General features: G+C 37.3%; 1 protein-coding gene and 2 pseudogenes across 2 annotated transcripts in view; all 3 read left to right on the top strand.

Annotated features, from left to right (window-relative positions):
* Window positions 1-17,176, top strand: part of ADGRL2 (adhesion G protein-coupled receptor L2) — a 416,957-nt gene that overhangs the window by 136,836 nt on the left and 262,945 nt on the right. The gene's annotated exons all lie outside the window — the stretch shown is intronic.
* LOC108306164 lies at window positions 398-849 on the top strand (annotated as a pseudogene).
* On the top strand, window positions 5,887-7,069 carry LOC108306150 (annotated as a pseudogene).

Below are 17,176 nucleotides of genomic sequence, written 5' to 3'. Positions count from 1 at the left end.
ACAGCTATACACCACCACCAACAACAACAGAATCAGTACCTAAGAACTAGATAAAGCAGGTTTGAAACCACCAAAAGCAGCATAAAAGGGTAAAGCCACAAAAATCAATATATATTCTGAAAAGTATGTATAGAAGGTAAATTACATTTGGTGTGTGTGTGTTTTGTGGTAATAAGGAGGATTAAGATAATATTTAAAGTGGTTAAGAAATCTGGTCTGGGCTCACTACACAGCATTTGATCTTCAGAAAAATAAAGTGCTATTTAGTTTTTGGTCCTCAGTCTTCTCATCAAAAAATGGGAATAATAACACACCTACTTCATAGGATTGTCATGAGGTTTATATGGGATACTGCATGCAAAGCAATCACTAAAATCCTGAGTTAGCAGATACTACTTAGCCTGGGGCCTGATGGCTAGGCTGATTTTCTTCTTTCCAATCAGAGGCCTCTGCCACAAACATGCTCCGCCACATCTTTGGTCAGGCTAAGAAGCATCCGAGCTTGTTCCCCGTCTCTGTATTTATTGGAGCTGGAGGTAGGAGAGCAGCCCTGTATCTCTTGTGTCTGGCATTGTTCAATCCAGATGTTTGTTGAGACAAAAAGAATAACCCAGAACCCTGGAACAAACTGGGTCCCAATGATCAATACAAGTTCTACTCAATGAATGTGGATTACAGCAAACTGAAGAAAGAACGTCCAGATTACTACATGAAAATGTGAAGCTGCTTTAAAATGAAGGTCTTCCAGAAGCCATCCGCACAATTTTCCACTGAACCAGGAAATATTTCTTCTCTAAATGCATGAAATCATGTTGATGTAATCTGTTGGTGATTACTCTGATTAATAAATAACTGAAACTAAAAAAAAAAAAATCCTGAGTTAAGGATGAAATCTTATTAGCATACATGTGCTTTTTGCCTCTATTTCACATCCGTTAGTCATGTTGTCTCCATTTTCTCTTCTGGCTGTTTCTCTAAATTATCAGGACTTCCCAAGGCAAAGTCTTGGGAATGTCTGCATCTGGAACATTTGAATGCATATGAGTGCTCCCTGAGAATGAAGCATTCTAGAGTGTAAAAGTCATGAGCCAGTTATATATGATTCTCTGCATAAGTCCACAGGAACCCAGTCTGGGCTTCTCTCCTTTGGAAAGAGGCACAGCATGGCTCCCAAAAGGCCAACTACAAGTCAGAGGCCATGCATCATGTTTTGACTTTTTACCATCAAAATTCATCTATCAGTGAGACACAGTTCATATGACTAATCTTGTTTGATTTGGCAATGAAGTGAAATGTCAATAGGCTTCCTATTTTGACTGAAATTATTAAATATACCAAAGGGAATACCACATGTGTGTTAGTCATCCCAGAATAAAGATGAGCATACATCCCTGAAAACTTCAACTCTACTAATGGGATAATGGATCACCAGAATATTTTATATTTCAAATGCATACTTTGTTCACATTCTTGCTTCACTTGGAGAATTGTGTCACTGTTGCCAAAGTCTTGGGTTTCCTTTACCCCATGCCTGGATTCTCCATTGACACTAATGGGAATTTCACCTTCCAGCACAAGACAATATATGGAACTAAAATGACAATAGCAGAAGGAAAATAATACATTTTGTACAGTGTGCTACAGAATATTTTTCTTGACTGTTTCTGTTATAGTCATTGACTATTGCTAAGAAAGATCCATTTGGAAACCCAAAAACATACTGTCTCTAGAGGCTAGTCTCTTGAAAACATACTTTTACTCTTATATGTCATCACAAATTACATAAAAGAATAATTATGGATCAATCTACATAACTTTAATTTTGTGGTTGGTTATTTATAAAAGCATATCCCTCTGGCACTGCCATTAGTCTACAAGGTATGTGTGTTTTTTTCTTTTCTTCCTTTTTGTTATTTGCATTGAGTTGGAGTCTCGCTCTGTCACCAGGCAGTGGCATGATATCGGCTCATTGCAATCTCTGCCTCCCGGTTCAAGCGATTCTCCTGCCTTAGCCTCCCAAGTAGCTGGGACTACAAGCACACACCACCATGCCCAGCTAATTTTTGTATTTTTAGTAGAGATTGGGGGTTTCACCATGTTGGCCAGGATGGTCTGGATCTCTTCACCTCACGATCTGCCTGCCTCTGCCTCTCAAAGTGCTGGGATTACAGGTGTGAGCTTCCATGCCTGGCTGTGTGTTTCTTTTTTCAGACTGAAAGAATAGCATTTTGGGAGAAAGAGTGTCCATATTTTCTTAAGGAAACATAATGCAAAATCTGCCACTTACTGAAATTTAAAGCATGACGAATTTTTTGTAGTTCATGTTCACATATTAGAAATAACATGTAGGACTATGAGCTGTTAGAATGTAATATTAAGGCCAGACGCAGTGGCTCACTCCTGTAATCCCAGTACTTCGGGAGGCCGAGGTGGGCGGATCACGAGGTCAGGAGTTCGAGACCACCCTGGCCAAGATGGTGAATCCCCATCTCTACTAAAAATACAAAAAAAATTAGTCGGGTATAGTGGTGCATGCCTGTAGTCCCAGCCACTCGGGAGGCTGAGGCAGAAAAATTGCCTGAACCCAGGAGACAGAGGTTGCAGTGAGCCAAGATTATGCCATTGCACTCCAGCCTGGGTGACAGAGTGACACTCTGTCTCAAAAAAAGGAAAAAAAAAAATTAGCTGGGCATGGTGGCATGCACCTGTTGTCCCAGCTACTTGGGAGGCTGAGGCAGAAGAATCTCTTGAACCCAGGAGGTGGAGGTTGTAGTGAGCTGAGATCATGCCACTGCACTCCAGCCTGGATGACAGACAGAGCAAGACTCCGTCTAAAAAAAAAAAAAAAAAAGAATGTAGCATTTAAAAAAATCCTCTGTGAAAAAAGAACAAATACGAAGCCCCTCTATATGAGTGACCAAATGTCGAAAATGTAGTAAAGTGGTTTGTGGACTGTATCCTTTTCATTATCTACAAAAGTATGAATTGTAACGGAATTTACATAAAAATCCTGCTGGAGAGTGGGGACTTTACTGCATAGTCCGCTTTGCCTCCTAATCCAATCTTCCCCAATGCGGTTGGCATGGCAGTTGCCAAACTCAAACCGCAGGATCTCTTTTGTAAAGAAAAGTATGAATTTGAGCTATAAAATCAGCAGAATATTTTTCTATTACTCTGGATGCTTCCTCTTGCTGAGTTTACGTGAGAAGTCTAGCAGGAGGTGTTATTAAATAGCCACAGAAATTAGCCCCAAAACAATTATCTTGGTTTAGCTATGGAAAAAGACACCAGAGGCTTAATGAAAAGAGCATTTAAATTCTTGTGATTGAATATCTGTTGGACACCTCTGTAGTTATTAACCCTTATGGACAGGATTTCAGATTTTTTATTATTTTTAATTGAATTTGTTTTGGAAAACTGCAGATTAAAAACACTTTTCTCCCCTGTGTTAGTTAGAGATCCCAGAGCAAACTGTGTAATAATGGGTTCTTTAAAAGTTTAGTTTAAACCTTGCCTCATGGCAAAGAATATGCCCTTTTTCAACATAAATTAGAATTTTTATATTACAATAGACTTATAGAACTACTAAGTAAGAAAGAACATCTCTAGTCATATAGGCCACCATCCGTTCCTTATAATCATTATATTCCAACACCCATGGCTTTCTTTGTGTTTAGCAGTAAATTTGCTAAGAATTAAAGCTTCCTACAGACTTTTTAAGAGACTATTCCAAAAGTTACTATATTTTTCAGTTTTTATCTTCCTCAATCCTGCTTCTTTCTCTGTGCTCTTTAAACATTCTAAGTAATTTATCTGTCTTTATAGTATTTGCTATTTTTAAATATTTGTGGGCTGTTATCATGACAAATCTTAAGTTACTTAGCCAGTTGCTTTAATCTTTCCTCCCAAGATCCCTTCCCAATCTCACCTCCCAAGTCACTTCATCATTTTTTTTCTTTTCTCTTAACTCTCTTCAATCTTCCACATATTTCTGGAATTGAGTTTATCCAAACTGAATGCACTTTTCCAGGTGCGTCATCTATCATCTCCTAGGCCTGGGATATGATAGTTCTTTGTATACAGCCCAATGCTAGTGGAATTTGTCCTTTTTTCTGGTCATTGTTAGCATGTTGACTCAGGGTGTTTTTTGGACATCTCCTGCTGATTCCTGAGGGAGCCTTTCTGCAAGTGGGCTATCCTCTACCTGGTAGACTATTTTTAAAATGTGAGAAAACATGATTTTGTGGATTGTGTTAGAAAACATGTCCAGGTACCACATTCCACCCCCTGCCATTTTTAGAAACAAATCTATTTTCTTGGCATTTTTATTTTTGTTTAACTATATCGTATTATGAAAATGTAATGGTAGCATATGCAGACAAATTGCTGCTGAGATTGCCAGAGTGAAAATGAAGATTTTTTAGCCATATTACAGATATTTTTTTAAAAATAGTTGAAAAGGCCTGTACTGAAATTAAAGCATTCTTTTTTTTTTTTTTTGAGATAGAACCTTGCTCTGTCACCCAGGCAAGAGTGCAATGGCATGATCTTAGCTCACTGCAACCTCCACATCCTGGGTTCAAGTGATTCTCCAGCCTCAGCCTCCCGAATAGCTGAGATTACAGGCACCACATCTGGCTAATTTTTGTATTTTTCGTAGAGACAAGGTTTCGCCATGTTGCTCAGGCTGGTCTCAAACTTCTGAGCTCAAAGTGATCCGCCCACCTCTGCCTCCCAAAGTACTGAGATTACAGGCATGAGCCACTGCGCCCTGCCAAAGCATTCTTTATTTAATGTTAACAAATGAGGTCTTTATATTTTCTTCACCTATTCAGTTTATTAAACTGCTTCTTCTGACCATCAAACTAGTTCACAGTAGGTACAAAACTGGGGGTGAGAAGAGAAAAGAAATACAAAAATTAAATATGAAACTACAAAATCCCTTAGCAATACAAATTTCAATGATACAAATTTTTTTCTATATCATTTATTGCAGCTATTAGATGGAAGTAGGCTACATCAAAATCAACCACAAGTCCCTTTAAGCAGTATAAGAAAAGATTACATGACACCTATATATCAATAAGGCAAAACTGGATAACTTGTGAGTCTGATAAATTTGGGGAAAAACTCAGTTATATATTAACAAATATTCATGTTTTGTATATTTTCTTTATATATTAACATAAATAAATAAATAAATATCCATAGATTCTAAGGGTATATCAATTATATAAACCTACTCCCACTGATTTGATAACAGCTTTTCAGAAAATAAACTATATAAAATTTAAACAATTTCCTTTTTTTTTTTTAATAGAGGCAGGGTCTTGCTATGTTGTCTGGGCTAGTCTAGACCCCTGGACAGAGGTGATCCTCCTGCCTCAGCCTCCTGAAGTGCTGGGATTATGAGTGTGAGCCACTGCACCAGGCCAGATTTAAACAATTTCTTTTTGATAAATGACAACAGCATACATGTATCTGTATAATTACATGTGACTCTTATCTTTGAATTACAATCAAAATTTGACTCAAAACCTCTTTTAATATACTTGTAGTCACTTTTGAGGCTTTATGATGGTATCAAAGAGACAGCCACACTGCTTTCAGTTCATTCACTTTCAATTATATATCTCAGTCAATACTACTTTAGTTATATATCCAAACAACAGACCCAAATTAATCTTGAACAAGAAAGAAAATTATTGGCTTTTGTATGTTAGAAATCTGCAGGTAGGCCAGGTATAGTGGCCCACACTTATAATCACAGCAATTTGGGAGACCGAGGTGGAATGATCACTTGAGCCCAGGAGTTCAGGACCAGCTGGGCAACATGGCAAAGCCCTGTTTCTACCAAAACAATACAAAAATCGCTTCTGTGTGGTCATGCTGAGCCAGCGCCTGGACCTGGAACCAGGCCATAGCCCCTCAGTTTCACCCACCGTTTTCCGACCATGGACCCCCAGCACAGTGAATGAGCTTTGGGCCTTTGTGAAAATGCATAAGCAGGATCCAAGCATTCTGCACATCCAGGAAATGTTTTTCCTGAGGAAGTGGGTGGAGAGGATGGGGGGAAGTACTACCTGCTACTCAGAAAGCTAAATCCAAAGAAAATACCAAGGAAGAAAAACCTGATAGTAAGAAGGTAGAGGAAGACTTAAAGACAGACGAACCATCAAGTGAGGAAAGTCATCTAGAAATTGATAATGAAGGTGTGATTGAACCACAGACTGATACCCCTCAAGAAATGAGAGATGAAAATGCAGAGGTAACAGAGGAGATGATAAGAAAGGATCAGGCAAATGATAAGAAAGTGGTTGCTATTGAAGCCCTAAATGATGGTGATCTGCTGAAAGCCATCGACTTATTCACAGATGCCATCAGGCTGAATGCTCACTTGGCCATTTTGTATGCCAAGAGGGCCAGTGTCTTCATCAAATTACAGAAGCCAAATGCTGCCATCCAAGACTGTGACGAAGCCATTGAAATAAATCCTGATTCAGCTCAGCCTTGCAAGTGGCGAGGGAAAGCACACAGACTTCTAGGCCACTGGGAGGAAGCAGCCCATGATCTTGCCCTTGCCTGCAAATTGGATTATGGTAAAGATGCGAGTGCAACGCTGAAAGAAGTTCAACCTAGGGCACAGAAAACTGCAGGACATCGGAGAAAGTACGAGTGAAAATGTGAAGAGCGAGAAACCAAAGAAAGAATAGAAAGAGTTAAGAAGTCTCAAGAAGAGCATGAGAGAGCCCAGAGGGAGGAAGAAGCCAGACGACAGTGAGGAGCTCAGTATGGCTCTTTTCCAAGTGGCTTTCCTGAAGGAATGCCTGGTAGTTTTCCCAGAGGAATGCCTGGAGTGGGAAGGGGCATGCCTGGAATGGCTGGAATGCCTGGACTTAATGAAATTCTTAGTGATCCAGAGGTTTTTGCAGCCATGCAGGATCCAGAAGTTATGGTGGCCTTCCAGGATGTAGCTCAAAACCCAGGAAATACGTCAAAATACCAGAGCAACCCAAAGGTTATGAATATTATCAGTAAATTGTCAGCCAAATTTGGAGGTCACATGTAATGCCCTTCTGATAAATAAAGACCTTACTGATGGAAAAGCAACCTAGGTCATCTTATGGATGTTGCAGTAATACAAACCAGTGTACCTCTGACCTCCCCATGAAGAGTGCTGGGGTGCTTTGAAGATAATCGCTACCCGTCTCCTGAAGCATTTTACAGTGATTTGCCATTAGATTATTCATTCAGATAATGTTTTCCTACTAGTAATTAATCCCGACTCCTCTCCCCCAAATGCAAATTAAGCTTTTTATAGTGGTTTGCCATTAGGGTATTCATTCAGAAAATGTTTTCCTACTAGGAATTACAAACTTTAAACACGTTTAAAACCTTAAAAATATTTAAAACAAATTTAAAGGGTCTGTTAATTCTTATATTTTTCTTTACTAACCATTTTGGATTTTTTTCCTTTGAATTATTGGGTAGGGAAGATACGTATGGAAGATTATTGTTCGAATTTGAGTGAAATAGAAGTTTATTAGTGCGAGGCAAACATAACTCATTTGAGGTTAAAGTTTGTGTTGGATATGTGGTCCCTGAAGCATTTTGACTTGTCTTTCTAAATGCTGGGTCTTTTTCTTTAAAGATGTATTTCACTAAAACTAGCTGGGGCCACCAGTATGTGAGAAGGACCTGGGTGGTAGGGACTGGGAGTACCTGGCAGGGCAGCAGCAGTCTTGCTGTGTTTTATATAAAATGCATGCTTGGGCACGTTGCCCTTAAATCTCACACTGTGGTGAAAGGATGATTTTTTTGTAATGCTGCAGTAGAGTTGGAGTACTTAGTTCTGTTCTTGTCCAGTATATCTAAATAATGTTTCATATTATTTCCACATAGGGGAAATAAAGGAGTACTTTTTTTTTTAATATTTGTATGCTTAAAATTCTCTTTCCTAGTCAAAAAAATGCCCAACTCTGTGTCTGCTTTCTGCTTGTTATATTTTTCTTCTCTACTTTTCTTAGGCTAAAGACAGGCTTTTTCCACCAGCAGCATCACTGTTATCATCATTAATAGCCTAATTATGCAAGCATATTTAATGCTGAGTTTAATTTAATATGTAATACATATGGTAATTGTAGGGTAATACCCACAACAACTGTGGTTTCTTACTTGGCCATGAGAATGCTTATTTAAGTGTTAGTCTTCCACTCTGGCAAAATCTTGTCATATCAAAAGACGTTGGAAAGAGGGATTCCCTTTGTTGGTCTTCTACTTAGAAAATACCTATTGCAGTTAGAGTTTATCTTGTAGTATTCATCTTTGTATTTTGAAGATAATAAGGTTTGAATTAAATTGATATACACAGAGGGGAACCAATTTTTTTGATCCAATGTGAATTATAAATGAGATAAACCACAGGTATTCATTGTGGAGTTGTCGAGACTGTGAAACACTCACTGTCTTTGTATTCAGCTCTTCCTTAAATAGTGTAACCATAACGCCACTTCTGCTTGCTTTCTTTCCCTCCCTTCCAATGGTAAAGAAAATGATAAATTTTCTGTTGTGCATTCAATTCTTATTTTAAATAAGACTAACTATAGGCATTGTGCCTGACATTGCTACGTTTCCATCAATGTTTCCATTTAAAGTGTAGTGTTTAAAAATATTTTCAAGGGATAAGACATACTTTGCTTATTTGAAGAATCAGTAGTAGGAGCAGTGAAGTACATTCTATGGAGCACATTTCTAAGACAGCATATTTCTGAAATCATAAACAAGTTTATTCAGGTTTTAACCCTTTGCTGTACACAAGCAGACAGAAATGCATGTTAGATAAATGAGAAAAAGCTATTATGCTGATGGAGCATGCTTTTTAAATCCTTTAAAAACACCCATATAAACTTGCATTTGACAGTGAGTGAAGTGGCTCATGCCTATAATCCCAGCACTTTGAGAGGCAGAGGCAGGCAGATCATGAGTTCAGGAGTTTGAGACCAGCCTGGCCAACATGATGAAACCCTGTTTCTACTAAAAATACAAAAAATTAGCTGGGCGTGGTGGCAGGCACTTGTAATCCCAGCTACTCAGGAAGCTGAGGCAAGAGAATCACTTGAACCCAGGAGGCAGAAGTTGCAGTAAGATGAGAGCACACCATTGCACTCCATCCCCAGTGACAGTTCAAGACTCGGCTTCAAAAAAACAGAACAAAACAATATTGAACTTGTCTGTTCTTTTGTGAATGTGTGTTCTCCTTTCTCAAAATTGTCAGTGTGTACTTGGCTTATCTCAAGAACAGTTTCTGCTGGATTCCTTATTTGATTTATTTAACATAATTATATTTTAATATAAGTAAAATTTAATGGGTAAAAGTAAAATTTTTCTTCTGAAAATGTGTCCTGCCGTTTTAGATTTTTCATTTCCACAATATAAAATACATTTTTAATTTTCAACTCAAAAAACAAAATAAAACAAATACCAGCTGGACACGGTGGTGCGCAGCTGTAGTCCCAGCTACTTGCTTGAACCCAGGAGGTGGAGGTTGCGGTGAGCCGAGATCGCTCCACTACACTCCAGCCTGGGTGACAAAGCCAGACCATGTCTCAAAAAAACCCAAAAACCAAAACACTCTGCAGGTAGTCTTTAGGCACTATTGGCTCATGATCTCAGAAAGCATTTTCAAGGACCTGGTTTCTCTCTATATGTAGCTATCTTTTCTTCCATACAGTGTCCATTCTCAGCAGGATGTCCCTTGGGGAAACTGCAGCAGCTCCCATCACTACCCCCTCTTTTATTCCAACAGTGATGAGAACTTCTGTCTCACAACCCTTACAGAAATCCTCAGCCTGGCTCTTACCTACCTGATTGGCCCATACATCCTCCCCTGGACTCATCCCTGTGGCCAGCCACGTGGGATTAATATTGGGTTACAGAAACCTCATAGCATGGTCAAAGAAAACTTTGTGTGATGATGGAAATGTTCTGTAATCTACTATGTCTCGTACAGTAAACAACTAGTCATGTGTGGCTATTGATTACTCAAAATGTGCTAAATGCAACTGAAGAACTAAAGTTTAGACTTTCTTTTAAATATTTTAAATTTAAACTAAATAGCCACTGCTGTATTGGACAGCACTAGAGCTGAGAGTGTGGGTCAAACCTACTTACATTACATGGATTTAGGAGTTGTTTTCCAACAAAAAGGCTTTGGGAGGCGGAGGTCCTATTTTACCAGAACTGGGAAATATAGATGCCAAGGGATAAAAAGAACACATGTTCACTATACTATTCTAAAACTTCGACTTTTTATTAACACTTTTTTAATAGTTTAATTTCACATTATATAGCTCACATTATATTACCTACAGTTTTTCTAATGCTTTGATTTTCCTTAATTAAAATGCATACAGTAGGAACTTTGGACAGACAACTGTTCAGTCCTGAATAAGAATCCATCCTAAGCTACTGTTAGGGATTCACTGCTTTTAAGTGAATTCTTTTTTGTGTACACTGTGTTCATCTTTCAGAAGGTATTTTAGAGGACATATATGGAAACAAGTTTACATTAAATTTCATGTGGCATTTTTAATACAGATAATGACAAAGTAGTAATCGGTTTATCGATATTGCTGATGTCAAACAGGTACAGGAACAATTGTACTACAATTTCTCCTTTGACTGAAGTACGCAAACTTTCTCTTTGATGCTGACTTATTCATTGACTCAACCACGTTTCCAAGACAGACAGAGTTCTTGCCCTCATTGAGCTTCTAATTCTCAGTTTTGTGAAAATATGAGACACCATCCATGTTAGACTTGAAACAAAATAGACCAAATTAATACAGGTTTATTGCAGAAAATTTAGAAATATGAACACATGAGTGAAAAATAAAAATTATCTATAATTCCATCACACAGAAACAACTACCATTAATGTTTTAGTATGTATTTCTTTAAAAAGTATATGTATATGAGTACTTACATTCATTTAAGGATGAGAACCTACTATAGATAATCCTTTAAAACTTAATTTTTACACAGTCTTTAAAAACATCATGTTTAATGCCTACATAGTATTCCATTGTGTATACTATACATACATACATATATATATATATATATATATATATATGTATGTGTGTATATATATATATGTATGTATAGTACAACTCTTAGGTGAAAAGGATATGAATATTTTCTAACATTTTAAAGATTTTGGAAATTACAAGTACCATGTAGGCAAAGATTTTTGTCTGTTTTGTTTACTGCTAAACACCAGTCTATAGGACAATGTCTAACACCTAGAGCATATTCAATAAATATTTGTTCAATGAACAAGTGAGTAATGGTATATTTTGCATCATAATTCAAATGGCCAAGTATGAGATGACCCATTTCCCTAAATTCTCATTAACTTTGGGATTTATCATTTTTCTTTTCAGTTTTGTACCCAGAAGATGGTATCTTATTATGGCTTTTGTTCTAACTTATTTACTTTTTCCGGAAGTATAAATTGTGTTAAATCATGCTTACTTAGGCAAAAACAAATTCTACAGGGTAAGAAACTTATAGCCTGATTTTGGCTGAATATGTCGAAGTCTTAAAATTTTGACTAAGCAAAATCCACTAGGATTATGTGCTTGGGAATCATATTTCGGTCCACTAAGAAATCATATGACTTAGAGAAGTCACTAAGCAAACTTTACCTCATTATAACATATTAACATATAAAAAGCCATTAATGTAGGTATTTGTGTTTTCATAAATTACCAAATAGAGAGATTTGATGGCCCTAAATGTAACTCATAGATACATAAGCAAAATCGAAGTTTATTATAAAAACTATAGAGAAAATGCAAAGAAACCAACATTGGGAGCTCCAATCAACTCTCATGTGGAACTATAACCAGGACCTAGAACAAGAACATTTCGTGGGGGCTGTCTCCTCTCACTGAGCATCTGCTTTTCTTCTCTTGCTCTTGCCCCTACTCAATCTCTCTCCCTCTCTCTCTCTCTCTTTCTCCTCTCTCTCTGATGCAGCACCTCGGTCCATGCCCAAACATGGCCCTGCACTGGCTTTAGATCCCTTTCCTATTCAAGCACTTAACTATCTGTGCTCCAGTTCCAAATAAGAGAATTAGATCCATTTCTCTCGGGGAGGTAACTGTCCTCCATCTCCAGCCCAATCTGCTATGACCATGCCCTATTGATATGGGACTAGTCAAAGAAGTAGAGTTAGATCTGATAAACATCCCAAAAGGCATATGTCACAATGTGCCTGCACTTGTTAGATGCTAGGATACAAATAAAGGTAGAAAGTGGCTCCCATTATATAATAAGTCATTATTCTAACTTGAGTGTACAATTTAAATAATCTTTCAGCCATCATCATTTAAAAATCATTTCTGATAATCAGCAGTTTCTAAAAATCTAGTTTTAATTCTATTGCTAAGCTTTGCAGTATTTTTTTTCAACTTAAGTGTTTTGCCATTTATCCATGTCAAAGATCTTTGATTCCACAGAAACAATTTTTTAAAGTTTATTTTTTGTTCTATAAAATATAGGTTCTTATTTCTAGTTATTTTTAACTGAGCTGCTGTATCTTGCAATTTTAGTACTTTCTTGTAGTACTGTTTTTCTCAAAATTACCTGACTTTGCAAAAATTAAATAAATGAACAGAACTACCTCTTGCAATGCCACATTTCAAGCAATTTTTGAGATAATCCATTACCAACTATGCTCTCTACACTAAGCAAAATGATTCATCTCAACTAGTGATTTGATGATGTATGTATTTTTTCCATCTTTTTCATTTTCTTTGCATTTCATAATTTTATGTTTTTCCCCCTTCAATTCTGTTGCAATTCAAGTCTATTATGGAATGAATTAAATCATTTTCTCATTCTCATTTTGACAATTAATAATTCCAGTTCTAACTAGGGTTATTTTGAGGAAAAAGAAAATAAATTATATTTAGGTTATACCTATGAACAATAACTATTTAAGTCAAGCCATCTCTATCATTAATATCTATCATTCTGGCCATATACTATGGGTCTTGCAATATATGATACATGGCTAAATTTACAGGATTGGTCATGTTGCAGTTTCATTACTTCTCCTATTCAGATGTATCCTCAAATTGTGGCAATATGCATGACATGACAGCCTTCCTTAATGACTGATGGAGATACTTTCATCATGGTTCAGGCCACCGTGATGAACATCAATCACTAAGACAGCCAAGATGTCAAATCCGCTAAGATGCTCTTTAATCCTGTGATCCTAGGAAGTCACAACTGTCAGCACAGATCCAAGCAATTGTCTAGCTCGGTGGTCCCTAACCTCTTCCAGTTAGAAAACCCATATTATACCAGAAGACACCCTTGAAGAATTCCACTTTTTTTAAGTGCATACACAATGGCTAACACCAGGCACATTGTAGCAAATACTGTTTTAGATGTTTTACTCATCGCCTTAACCTTTTTTCTCTGAGGCTTGCTCCCATTCCTATAGAGGTGACCACTTTGTCCTATATTTGAGATTATAAATCTTTGTAAATAAATTTTAAATTTACTAAGTATAATAACATACTTATTCGAATAAATAAGTGCAAAACATGCTATTTTTTCAGTCAACAGTGCTTAGTGCAGGGCTGGGCACAGTGGCTCATGCCTGTAATTCCAGAACTTTGGTAGGCCGAGGTGGGTGGATCACTTGTGGTCAGGAGTTTGAGACCAGCCTAGCCAACATGGTGAAACCCTGTGTGGTGATCCATGCCTGTAATCCCAGCTACTTGGGAGGCAGAGGCATGGGAATAGCTTGAACCTGGGAGGCAGAGGCTGTAGTGAGCTGAGATTGTGCCTCTGCACTCCAGCCTGGGTGACAGAATGAAACTGTGTCTCAAAAAAAAAAAAAAAAAAAAGATAGTCCTTAGTGCTTTAAACGAGTGAGAACAACTGATCCAGAAAATATGCTCATTATAAAATTCACTCTTACCTTAATAATTCAGACAATTGAGGAAGAAGTTTTTTGTTTTATTCTTAACATTATTGATCAACTCAATTATCTACTTTAGCTAATATACACAGACAAAACCTGTAATTTTATAGATGCCATATCTAAGATATCACAATTACCATCCCATGATTCAGCTATGGTAAAATTATGAATATATTTCTCTGAGGTGCAGCAAAATAGTTTATTTATTACTTCCTCAACATCTCACTCACAAGTGGTTACATTTTGAAAGATTATTAACTAGGCTGTGTAGGCAAGCACAATAATTTGACGTCAGGAAGCCATTATCTGAGCTAGCCTCCTTCCTGCTAGGGCCCAAGGATATTATTTACAGAAATGAACCACTGTATTGTGTTTAATACATTCTTAGAATATTTGTGCATATACTAAGTTAGGTTTTCCTGTTTAAGTGTTTCTATGTTACAAGAGTGCATTAAAATTTTTTCCCACCTACTTTTTCCCCTTAATTCCATTAGGTTCTTTAAATTCCTACACTGGCTTTCTAATCTATCAATTTTGTATTTCTTTCTACCAAATGAGAACTCTCACCTTCTTCAAAATCTGATTCAAAACTTATTTCCTTCAAGAACTTTTCAGAACAAATGCCATGACTTTGCATTTCCTCTAGAGACTCCCTAAGTAAAATTTCAAATGTTCTATCATCGTTTTTTTGTTACAGCATATATATCATGCTTATTATATATTCAGTTTGAACTGCTTTATGCTTTGCAATTTTTTTTTTTTTTGGTAATTGCAGTTACTTCCGTATTTCACAGATGTGTGTATGTGCTTGCTGCTATCTGCATCTTCATAATGCTTTGCTTCAGCCTGACACAACATGGTCTGTGTGGTTTTGGTTTATTTTTTTTTTAATTTTGCCAGACAGTGTTCAGTACCATTTATCACTATTGACTAAGCAACTAATAAATTTTTACTAAAGAAGTGTGGCAATGCACTTTGCAGTTTGTTAATTCATTAATTTACCCATTAAAGATTATTGATTAATCAACTCCTGTGCTCCTGGCACTGTGCTAAGCACTTGAGATACATCAGAAAAAGTGAGACTCAGCCCCTATGGAGTTGATAATCTGTACCATGACAATCTGTTCAAGGCACTTGAACCATTACACTATTCAAACACTGTTCCAATGCTCACGCTATCCACAGAGACTAGAGTATCAGTAGTCCCTGTCACCTTTTCTTTTCTCTGTAACCTACTTATTGCTGTTAACACAGTCAAGGGACAGGTAGATTACACTAACTGTGAGAAATCCATGTATTTTCAAAGGAAGTGAGTAGTGAATCACATATTCATTATCTTGACCTTGGAGCAGGTCAGAGTAGACACAGAAGAAAGGAATGATACCTGCTGCCAACTATTTTTAAGAGAGTACAATGTGAGATCCACCGCTAGTGCACTAGTTGATGTATTGTTATAAAATCTCTAGGTATTCCAGCTCTAAGATAGACATCAGCTAGATATCTCAACAATAAATATATTTGAAATTATACTTGTCAGATAAAAGCTTCAGAGAACTACATATGCTTTTTAAGCTCTAGTGTTCTTGCTTTATATCTTTGAGTTTGCCAATATCATTATTAATATTTACTGTTAATTGCTTATGTATATTATTTGAATGCCAACCCAGTCTTACAGAGGTGCTTTTTTTGTTTCTTTGTTTTGAGACTGAGTCTCATTCTGTCACCCGGCTAGAGTACAATAGCACGATCTCAGCTCACTGTAACCTTTGCGTCCTGGGTTCAAGCAATTCTCCTGTCTCAACCTCCTGAGGAGCTGGGATTACAGGCGCGCACTGCCACACCCAGCTATATATTTAGTAGAAACGGGGTTTCACTTTGTTGGCCAGGCTGGTCTTAATCTCTTGACCTTGTGATCTGCCCGCCTCTGCCTCCCAAAGTGCTGGGGTTACAGGTGTGAGCCACTGAGAGGGCCAAGGTTCTGTTTTTAATGACAAAGATAATGATTCCTGAAATGGTGATTAAACATACAGTATAAGCCTAGCATCTTCGTAAAAAATCTCAGAGCTCTTTACAAAAGCAATAAAACAACAAACTGAAATAACACCTGTGCAAAACATAAACTAGTTAAAAAAAAAAAAGGTAACACTTAGGAGTTTAAGGTTTTTTTGAAGTCCATAAATAAAAAGAGGAAAAGTTTCATGCTGATGAAAACTAACTTTTAGAATTTGCCAATGGAGGATGGTACACTAGGTGACCTAACATTTATCTTCAGATCACAATGGCTATGTTGAAATGGGTAGAATACCATAGATATATCTTAGGACTTTTATTTCATTTTCTTAGGCAGAATTGTTAATGGACCAATTTTATTTTTACATTTAATTTGAAAAAAAATAGGTAGATCATAAGAAAATAAGCTTATAATAAGAATTTTTTTTAATTTTTTTATTGCATTTTAAGTTTTGGGGTACATATGAAGAACATGCAAGATTGTTGCATAGGTACACATGTGGCAGTGTGATTTGCTGCCTTCCTCCCCATCACCTATATCTGGCATTTCTCTCCATGCTATCTCTCCTCAACTCCCCACCCTCCACTGTCCCTCCCCTATTTCCCCTCAACAGACCCCAGTGTGTACTGCTCCCCTTCCTGTGTCCATGTGTTCTCATTGTTCAGCACACACCTGTGAGTGAGAACATGTGGTGTTTGATTTTCTGCTCTTGTGTCAGTTTGCTGAGAATGATGGTTTCCAGGTTCATCCATGTCCCTACAAAGGACACGAATTAATCTTTTTTTATGGCTGCATAATATTCCACGGTGTATTTGTGCCACATTTTCCCTGTCCAGTCTATCATCAATGGGCATTTGGGTTGGGTCCAGGTCTTTGCTATTATAAACAGTGCTGCAATGAACATTCGTGTGCATGTGTCCTTATAGTAGAACAATTTATAATCCTTTGGATATATACTCAGTAATGGGATTGCTGGGCCAAATGGAATTTCTATTTCTAGGTCCTTGAGGAATTGCCACACTGTCTTCCACAATGGTTGAACTAATTTACACTCCCAACAACAGTGTAAAAGTGTTCCTATTTCTCCACATCCTCTCCAGCATCTGTTGTCTCCAGATTTTTTAATGATCGCCATTCTAACTGGCGTGAGATGGTATCTC

Source organism: Cebus imitator, unplaced genomic scaffold, assembly GCF_001604975.1.
Source record: "Cebus imitator isolate Cc_AM_T3 unplaced genomic scaffold, Cebus_imitator-1.0 Scaffold3, whole genome shotgun sequence".
NCBI classification, from domain to species: domain Eukaryota; kingdom Metazoa; phylum Chordata; class Mammalia; order Primates; family Cebidae; genus Cebus; species Cebus imitator.
This window is presented reverse-complemented; position numbering and strand designations above follow the sequence as displayed.